The 9336-nt window shown below is 45.8% G+C and overlaps 1 long non-coding RNA gene across 1 annotated transcript; it reads right to left on the reverse strand.

Moving 5' to 3' along the window:
- Positions 1 to 460: 460 nt before the first annotated feature.
- On the reverse strand, positions 461 to 3853 carry LOC119628293 (uncharacterized). Its single transcript, XR_012092833.1, has 2 exons — positions 3603 to 3853; positions 461 to 1094 (listed from the first exon to the last, which is right to left on the reverse strand). It is a non-coding gene; the product is annotated as an uncharacterized lncRNA (long non-coding RNA).
- Positions 3854 to 9336: the final 5483 nt, after the last annotated feature.

Below are 9336 nucleotides of genomic sequence, written 5' to 3' on the forward strand. Positions count from 1 at the left end.
TACATCACAAGGCAAAAATTACTCATAATATTGCATGCATCTATGAGAACATATTACAATACGAGCACCATTTTCCCTGGGTGCCAGGGGTGGGGCAGTTTAGCTGGAAAAGCTAAATTCTGCTCCACTTGGATTGAAAACATTCAGAAGTTTTGTTTGTTTATGTATTTGCTTTCTTGCTTACTCACCTGGGACATCTAATCCTTTAGTCTGAATAGTGTCCAGTGAATACCCTCCTGTCCCTCTCCTCAGTCCTCACCCAAATCCAGTAAAGCAAGAGATCAGTAGGGCAGTCAGTGGGCTCACACCAGTGAGGCCAGGAAAGAAAACAGAGCTCAAGAGGGTCCACAGGAAGGTTTCCTTCCTTATCTAGTCCCCAGAGGCTTTTTTTTCTAAGTAAAACTCCCCAGGAACTAAAAACAAAGGAAACACAAAAAATTCAACGTGGTGTAGATATTTTGGTAGAAGAACTTTTATTGAACAGCAAGATTTAAGATTTCACCAGGTGAGAAGGGGAATTGAAAATTAGGAGAAAAATTCCTAGGGGACCAGTTAGCCAGAACAAGGAATGGGGTGCAGGGAACTTCTTAGGGATATATCTTCCCCGCACTACGGGTAGAGGAGCAGCATCAGAAGCAGGGCACTGGAGAGAGGCATAGGAGAGAATCACCTTCTCCTGGCCCAGGCAAGCTACCTGGTGTACCTTCAAGTTCAGGCCAGCTGCTGTTCCTGTCCGCTCTTGGAGATGAAAAGGTTTCCCATGCCCCTACCTCCTCCTGAGTTAATTCTCTCCAGGTGCTTCTCTTGATGTAAACCCAGGGTGCTATTAGCAGGCTCCTTTTTGTTCTCTTGCTCAAATCCTTTCCAACCTGCAGAGCTCTGCTGTTTCTAATTTCTAACCCCCATCTTGTTTCTTCGCCCCAATATTGAATTCTGCCATAATCTTCAGATCAACTCTAGTTGTCTCCATTTTTTTCTGAATGCTAAAACCTTCCAGCCATCTTCTCTTCCACGCCCTGCCCACTCACGAGTCACCTGCATTTCTTACCACAGTCGTCATCCTTGTTTCCATGAACGATCCTCTCCAGGGCTTCCTGCCAGAAAAGTATTTTGCAAGTTTCACTTGAATTTCTACACAATATAATTCTGAACATGTAAATAACATATAAAGCCAATCTATGTTTGGAGCTAAGAGGGACAACAATCTCTCACACTACAGATCCGTCCCAAATTGGTAATGCCCTAGAAATAATAATAAAAATAAGGTGCATAAAAAATACTCAAATCCCTTCGGTCAGTACAAAAACAACTGGTGACCTAAAAACTCAAGGAATGGCTCAGAGTAAAGGGAAATGGAATGTTGACTCTGGTTTACAGAAAGTGAATCTGAGTCATGGCAGACCCTGAAATTTCACATGAACTCCTTCTGCCTGTAAATGCCCCGGCATCAATAGTGAGCAAACGTGCACTCTGGCCAGCCAGGCAGCAGCACTTTGTTTTCCATTGTGCGGTGACGCCAGATCCCCATTGCTTCTGGCAAAGACCCTCGTCAAGCCTGTGTGTCAAAATCGCTTGCGTTGGCCGCAGCTGCAGCGAGGTGCGTGCAGACCCGCGTCCCGACTGCGCGTCAAACGGACTCCCCCGGGCCGAGACAGGCAAGCCGGGTCCGCGCGGGGTGCACTGCCACCTGCTGGACGTCCTGTGGTGGAGCAGCAGCCTGCAGAGGCTGCAGAGTCCCGAAAGTCCTGTCCTTGAGGTTTGCTTTCAGACAACGGCCAGGCCTGACTGCAGGAACAAAAACACTAGCAGAAATATGCCCCCGTTACGCAAACCAGTCCTTCAGGCTGCACGTGATCCTTTCCTAACTACAGAATGTGGTGTGGCGTGTATGTGTGCACCAGTGTGTATGTGGGGCGGGGAGGGAGGGTGCACCCATTTGTGGTGGGGGGGTATAATGTGGTGTGTGCGTGTGCATGTGTCTGTACATGACCTCTCACAGGTAGGAAAAGTGGCATCGTCGTCATCTTGTTGGATTGGTAAGGAATTGTTCAGTTGACAGAGATTTTTATATAACTTGTTCCATTTATTTCCTCGCTACGCCGTACAAGTAGATAAAATGTTCTCGACCAAATGAATTGCCAGTGCTCTGGCTTTCTAGTAGAATTACTCATGCCCTAATCACACTGGAGGCTGACAGCTAACTAATGATCTTACCCTCTTCTCAAAACACTTTGCCATATGAGAACAAAGACTGTCACGATCCCCCAGCCAGGCAGGGCTGGCCCTGGGCTTGGAGGAGGCGACCAAGTAAGACACAGCCAGCTATGGGAAGAAGTCAACCGCTTCCATGAGGCCAATTGTGGGTGTCTCAGGAAACAGACAAGTTGAGAGTCTAGATTTTTGCCAGATCTTCTGCCCCTTTAGAGACGTGCTCGCGTGTCACATGTATGAGGCAACTTTCCCTGCCTAGGACGTTACTGCATTAAACCCAGGGACACTTCTTGAAGTGGGAGGCCTGACAGACAAAAGCAAAGGTGTTTGATGAATGGCCCTGCTGGTTGGTGATGTGGAAGTGTTTGCTGACAGTTCTGGAAACACCAGGGAGCCAACAGATTGAGTGTTCTATATTTTCCTGGCTACTAAATAATAACAACTACAGTTTCCTGAGGGCTTACTCATGCCAGGCAGAAGGCTAACTGCTTTACCTTTGTATTTTTGTTCATGAAATCCTCAAAATTGCTCTATAAGCCATGCACTATGATCAGCCCTGCTTTCCTGGTGAGGAAGCTGAGGCCCAGAGGGGTAAGTTCCCTGCCTAAGGTTACACAGCTCAGGAGTAAGGGGAGGACTCAGGTCTCTGCGGGCCAAAGGCCAGGCTCCTGATGCTGACCCTCCTGCTTCCCTGCCATTAGAGCCCTGCGAGGCCCGGACCTGCCCTCTATTTTCCTGCTCGTTTTAGGGCCACAGTAACTCACCAGCCACATGCCCACACCACTCATTTTCACAGAGCCCTCGAGTATGAGAGCAGGGCTTGAGGAAAGAGCTTTCGTTCACTTTGTTTTGAGCCAGGGCAACAGATTGGGAAGTGGTTGGAACACACAGTTCTGGGTCAGAGGTCAGAGAACAGACAGGACTCCAAAGGCTAAAACAAACAAGATTTCTCACAGCAGCTCTGGCTGCATTGAGACCCATGGGCTGGGGCTGGCCAATCTGTCCCCACGTGGGATAGACTGTGTCCAGAAGGGTGGCCTGGCCTGTTCCTGGCTAGAGCAGATGAGGAAACCACTGTCCTGGATTCAGCTCCCAGTTCTGCCACATTCCAACTGCGGGCCTGTGGGATAGTCGTGAAGAGCCACATATGGGCAACGTCATCTCTCAGGAACCCAAGACGCCAAGGCTCCTCACTTTAACATGGCAGTAACACCAGCCAGCATGCCGAACTGTTGTGGGGTAATGAATGGAAGCTAATGTACGAGAAGGAGCTGTTACACTCCAGGACTCTAGGTATCGAATTTTATGGTTATCAGTTTCACACCAAAAAAAAAAAAAAAAAAACACCTCTCATTCTCATATTATTCTTATTAGTTCTGGCATGCACTTACATGAGAAATGGCGAAGGGATATTCTGCTTGCAGTCTTTTGCCCTCTGGCAAAAACTTTGCAGACAGGGTGTCATCGTGTGCAGCTTCCATGATGCAGTTTGATCCTGATAGGTAACAAGAGTGACACGTTTTATCAAAATCTTCCTATGTGGCTCAAGGTCACTTCCATTGACACCAGTGCTATTAATATTTCCCCCATTAAGCCAACCCGTTCTAAGAACCAAAGAGAATACCATAGTTCCAGGTTTCGGTTTAAAGGTGCTGATGGATGAGAGTAAGAAGGGAATGAATGAGGAAGCCCAGTCCTCCTGCAGGAGCAGGGAAGCTAAGACCCAGGCCAGCACTGTCCCGCGACAGCCTTCCCAAGGGTGCGGGGCAGCCACGCGGAAGCTGGCACTCACTAGGCCAAGACAGCGCAGCCTCCAACCTTCAGACAAAAGCCTTTTGTCTGGGAGGTGCTGGGGGACACCACACAATGCTGTTTCTTTCTAAATTATTTTTCCCCTGAATGCTATCTAGATCCTGGAAATCTATTTCCATGAAATGATTTTAAAATATCCTATATGATAAGTGAACGCTTGCCATAGACATGAATGTCCAACATCAGGGGCATGGTTAAGCAGAGGATGGTGTATCCCATGATGTTTATGAGAGTTTATAAACATGTGGAGCGAGGGTACAATAGCATAAAGGAAGGCTTGTGTTAGGCTCACATATGAAAAATAAAGAAACAAGAAAAAAAAGCTGCAGGCAGGAGCATACAATGGTGGGGGCTGACAGCACACAAGATACATGCTGAAACTATTCTGCAGGATACTGAAATGGTGGATACTGACCTGCATTCGTCAAAACCCACAGAACTGTCCGACACAGAGAAGAAACCTTAAAGTAAATGATAGACTTTATTTAATAATAATACATGAATATTGGTTCACTAATTGTAACAAACATATGGCACTAATACAAGATCTTTGTTACAAGATGCTAATAATAGGGGAAACTATGTGCAGGGAAGCAGGGCAGAGGGAAACAGCTGTTCTAGCTGCTCAATTTTACTATAAACTTTAAACTGTTCTAAAAAATGAAGTCTATAATTTTCTTAAAACTAAAAATAAATAAAGAAATAACCAGAAGGCAATATATCAAAATATGAATAGCACCGTTTTTGGATAGTGAGATTATGACTAACTGCTTTTTTGTTTTTCTGATTTTCTGCATTTTAATTTTATCAATCAGGTAAAACTAATGAAAAGTTTTACAATCTTGTCTGCATGACTATTCTCTGAGGCAGGAACTGTGTTGGCTCACAGTGCTCCGTGGTCTAGTTCCCCAAACACAGCAGGAATTTAGTAAGTTTTGTTAATAGAGCACATGCACTTTTATATATGTCTTTAACTGTCTGCCTTGCAGCCTGCAAGCTGGTCGCCTCATGGCCCGAGAGAGGGCAGCAAATTAAAGTAATAATTGTGAGAGGAACAGATCAGAGCACCTAACGAGTGGTTGGTTGGGTCACCGTAAATTGAAAATCTCTCCTTAAGTGGCTAGAGGCCTGTGTGGGCATCTCGAGAAGCCTCTATTAAGTGGCATCAATAGGTAAAGTGGTGGGTGCTGATATAAGACCAAACTCAAGATATCATGTCATCAAACAAGAAGCATGGGCAAGGCTTTGGCACACAGAAATTGCTGCAGTGGGATTGGTTTAAGAATTCAGAACAATTATACCAAAAGAATTCTTAGCTGAGTGTCTGATTCTTGGTGAACAGTCAACAAATAGTAACTGATACTTGAGAGCATTAGAGGGGTTTGTTAGATCCTAGTTTTAGGATTATTTAGGAATAAAGCTCAGAGATAAAGCAATCCTTTATATTAAAATTGTTTTACAATTTACAATGCTTCTTGACATTGATCTCATTAACTGCCTTCATTTGTAACCTTGTATGACTGCAAGCTCCTTGAAGACAGGGCCATGTCTTGGTTTTGTATCTCCCCCTCTTAACACTATGTCTGGCACATGGTTGGTTCTTACAATGGATTAAAGGCTCTTACTGCAAATTCACTGATGCCTCCCATCCAGAGGTGATGTCTATATATTTTATTTCCCCTTTTGATTCTGGGCCTGTGACTGTTTTGACCAACTGAGTATGGTGGAATTGACATTATGACACCTCTGAGCCTAGACTTAAGGCAAAGTTGGAGGCTGTCTTGGAGCCCTGAGCTTTCATGTAAGAAGCCCAGCTACCCTGCTGATGAGTCCCTGTGGAAAGGCCTAAGACGACATGGAGAGGGAGTGGAGCCCAGCAGAGTCCAGCCTTCCAGCCTTCCTTGTCAAGGGATCAGATAAGTCAGCAAAGCCATTTTGACCAGTCCAGATCAGATCAGCTGCTATTTAAATATCTCAAAGGACTCCAACTGACTCCACAGGGAGCAGAATCAGCCAGCTGAGTCCTGTGTGAGTTTCTTACCAATAAAAGTCATGAGATACCTTGAAATGATTGTTTCAGCCACTAAGCTGGGGTCGTTTTTTAAGCAACAATAGATATCTAGAACTTACTAGATGTTTGCTGTGGATGAATAAATGGATGGGTGGATGGATGGATGGATGGATGACTTAGAAGGGCCATTATTTTTCCTAGAGGAATAATGCTCAGAGATAAAGCAATTTGCCAGAGTTCCTGTAGTAAGCTTTGTCATTATTTCCTCCTCACTTAGCATCTGAACCTCCTTCTCCTTTTGGAGAATTTTTGGTCTTATTAGGTAGAGCTACTTCAAATTACAGAAACGAAAATACCATGTATGCCCTTCCATATCCTTCCTTAAAGCTAAGGTACAAGCCCGTGATGCAAGATCTTCCAGTGAGATACTCCTGCCTCAAACTGTGAATCAGAAACTGGGGCAGGCTCCATTTCAGTGGCTGGGGGGCAGCAATTGGAGTCCCACCAACACAGACTCTCCAGAAGCCCTGCAGCCATAGCCCCAGCAGCAGGGTCCCATGTCCAGGCTCCCTGGTACAAGCCCCCCAGCCAGGTCCCATGTCTAGTGATATGAGTCAGGGTTGCTGTGTCCGGCAGCAGCAGTATCTTCACTGCATTGTGAATCCAGGTCGTTCTTCCTACCTCCAAGTTTGTCATCTCTCCCTCTCAGGGGTGGGGTGAGCGATGCTATCCTATCTATTTTTAATAAGTTCCCTCTCTGCTGAAAGCTAGGAACCCTGGCTGTCAGTACCAGATGCGGATTTCTCATTCTAGGATGCCATGTTCTCTATGAATAGTTTTCAAATGGTGTCCTCAAGGCCCTAGGGTTCTGCAGAGGAAAAACAATGGGGCAAGAGAGCAGAACTCAGGACCCCCATCCCCCACACTTCCAAACAAGCCGCTTTTACATTTTTTTTGGAGACAGAGTCTCGCTCTGTCGCTCAGGCTGGAGTGCAATGGTACAATCTTGGCTCACTGCAACCTCTACCTCCTGGGTTGAAGTGATTCTCCTGCCTCAGCCTCCCAAGTAGCTGGTATTACAGGCATCTGCCCCCACACCTGGCTAATTTTTGTATTTTTAGTAGTGACAGGGTTTCACCATGTTGGCCAGACTGGTCTCGAACTCCTGACTTCAGGTGATCCACCCGCCTCGGCCTCCCAAAGTGCTGAGGGAGGCTGGCACTTGCCCAGTCACTTTTATATTTTTAACACTTTATATTTTTAATACTTTACATTAAATTGATATTTTTATATTAAATTATTTTTATAAATATAAACATTTTATATTATATTTTAATACTTTATATTTAATACTTTATATTTTAATACTTTATAGTTTTAATACTATGATCTTCTATAAAATTTTCTTTGGAAGAATAGTTCTGTTTCTAAAAAGCAAGGTTGAAAATGACCACTTACACAAATAAAACCATAACCCATGTAATGGATTGTTTGGTGAAGAAAAGAGAATTAAGCAAGAGAAATGGTCACATTAACGTCACAGTGAGCCCTTAAAAGAGATGCTTTTGGGGCCGGGCGCAGTGGCTCACACCTGTAATCCCAGCACTTTGGGAGGCTGAGGTGGGTGGATCACCTGAGGTCAGGAGTTCAAGACCAGCCTGACCAACATAGCTAAACCTTGTCTCCACTAAAAATACAAAAAAATTAGCCAGGAGTGGTGGTGGGTACTTATAATCCCAGCTACTCAGGAGACTGAGGCAGGAGAATTGCTTGAACCCAGGAGATGGAGGTTGCAGTGAGCCGAGATCGTGCCATTGCATTCCAGCCTGGGCAACAAGCATGAAACTCCATCTCAAAAAAAAAAAGAGATGCTCTTGGCCGGGTGCAGTGGCTCACACCGGTAATCCCAGCAGTTGGGGAGGCCAAGGCGGGTGGATCACAAGGTCAAGAGTTTGAAAACAGCCTGGCCAATATAGTGAAACCTCTACTAAAAATACAAAAGTTAGCTAGACGTGGTGGTGGGCTAGTGGTAGTCCCAGCTACTTGAGAGGCTGAGGCAGGAGAATCGCTTGAACCCGGGAGGTGGAGGTTGCACTGAGCCGAAATCGCACCACTGCACTCCAGCCTGGGTGACAGAGCAAGACTCCATCTCAAAAAAAAAGAAAAAGAAAATAGAAAAAGAGACTTTCTTTGTTTCACAGTAGGTATCTCCAGGGTTCCTCCTAGTTAAGGTTGGTTTTGATAGAAAAGTAAAACAGGACATTGCGGGGAGAGGCGATGACAAAGACTGTTTACCAATATACATCTAGATATGGCTACTTAGAAGGTGTAGAAATGGAGCCCCTGGGCCCTTCCTTTTGAAGTTTAATGTTATTAGAACATCTCAGTGGGTAGTAGCAGGGCCCTACACGACCAGCAGACTGGCAGTCACACCAGGGGAAAGGCCCATGAGGGATGATGAAATCTAGACGATGATGCAAGTTCAACCCCCAAGGACATGTCCTTCTCAAGGTGGGCTTGTCCCAGCATGTGTCAGGCTACAAAATCTCCTGTCCCAGGCACCTTGAACTATGGGGAATCCCTCTGGGGCAATGGCTCTGTGTGTCTTTTCATGTATGTGTACACGCACACGGGTGTGCCTGTGCAAACATAGAGATGCTAACGGTAACACCAGCACCTTCACCTGTGGTGGTGTAGAATGATCCCAGCTGAGGTTGGTGAGAAGGGTCATCGTTTCCTGCCCCCAAGCCATAAGCAAAGGCTGCTGGCAATTGGCCGGAGCGTCAGGACTAGGAGCATCTCTAATCTTCAACCACCACAGCAGGGAGCAGGGTCTGCCTTCAACCCACAGGACACCTTGCAAGGCAACGAAAGCCCCAGAGCAGCACAGATAGGGCTCCCTGGACCAGGTGGCTATGGGGTTCCTTAGACTCAGCACTAGAGTTGGGGAGATTCCAGCAGAGGCAAGAAGGACATTCTCTTGACAGTAATATGAGAGCTCGAGCTATTTTATTTGAATATGTTTTAAAGCGTGGCTTTACTTTGTACTCCAAGCTGGAGAGATAGGAAATGTGTTCTATACACTGTCCTTGGGTTGGAAGAAACCTTAGGGTGACACAGACAATGAACGATGTACACTTAAAGCAGTGGCTCTTAACCAGGGAGTGATTTTGACAACAGCTGGAGACATTTGCAGTGGTCACAATGGAGGCAGGGGTCTTACTGACATACAGTGGATAGAAGTCAGATGTGCTGCCAAGCCCTATGATGCACAGCTCAGCTCCCCAAAATAAAGACTCATC

This window comes from Chlorocebus sabaeus, chromosome 4 (assembly GCF_047675955.1).
Source record: "Chlorocebus sabaeus isolate Y175 chromosome 4, mChlSab1.0.hap1, whole genome shotgun sequence".
NCBI classification, from domain to species: domain Eukaryota; kingdom Metazoa; phylum Chordata; class Mammalia; order Primates; family Cercopithecidae; genus Chlorocebus; species Chlorocebus sabaeus.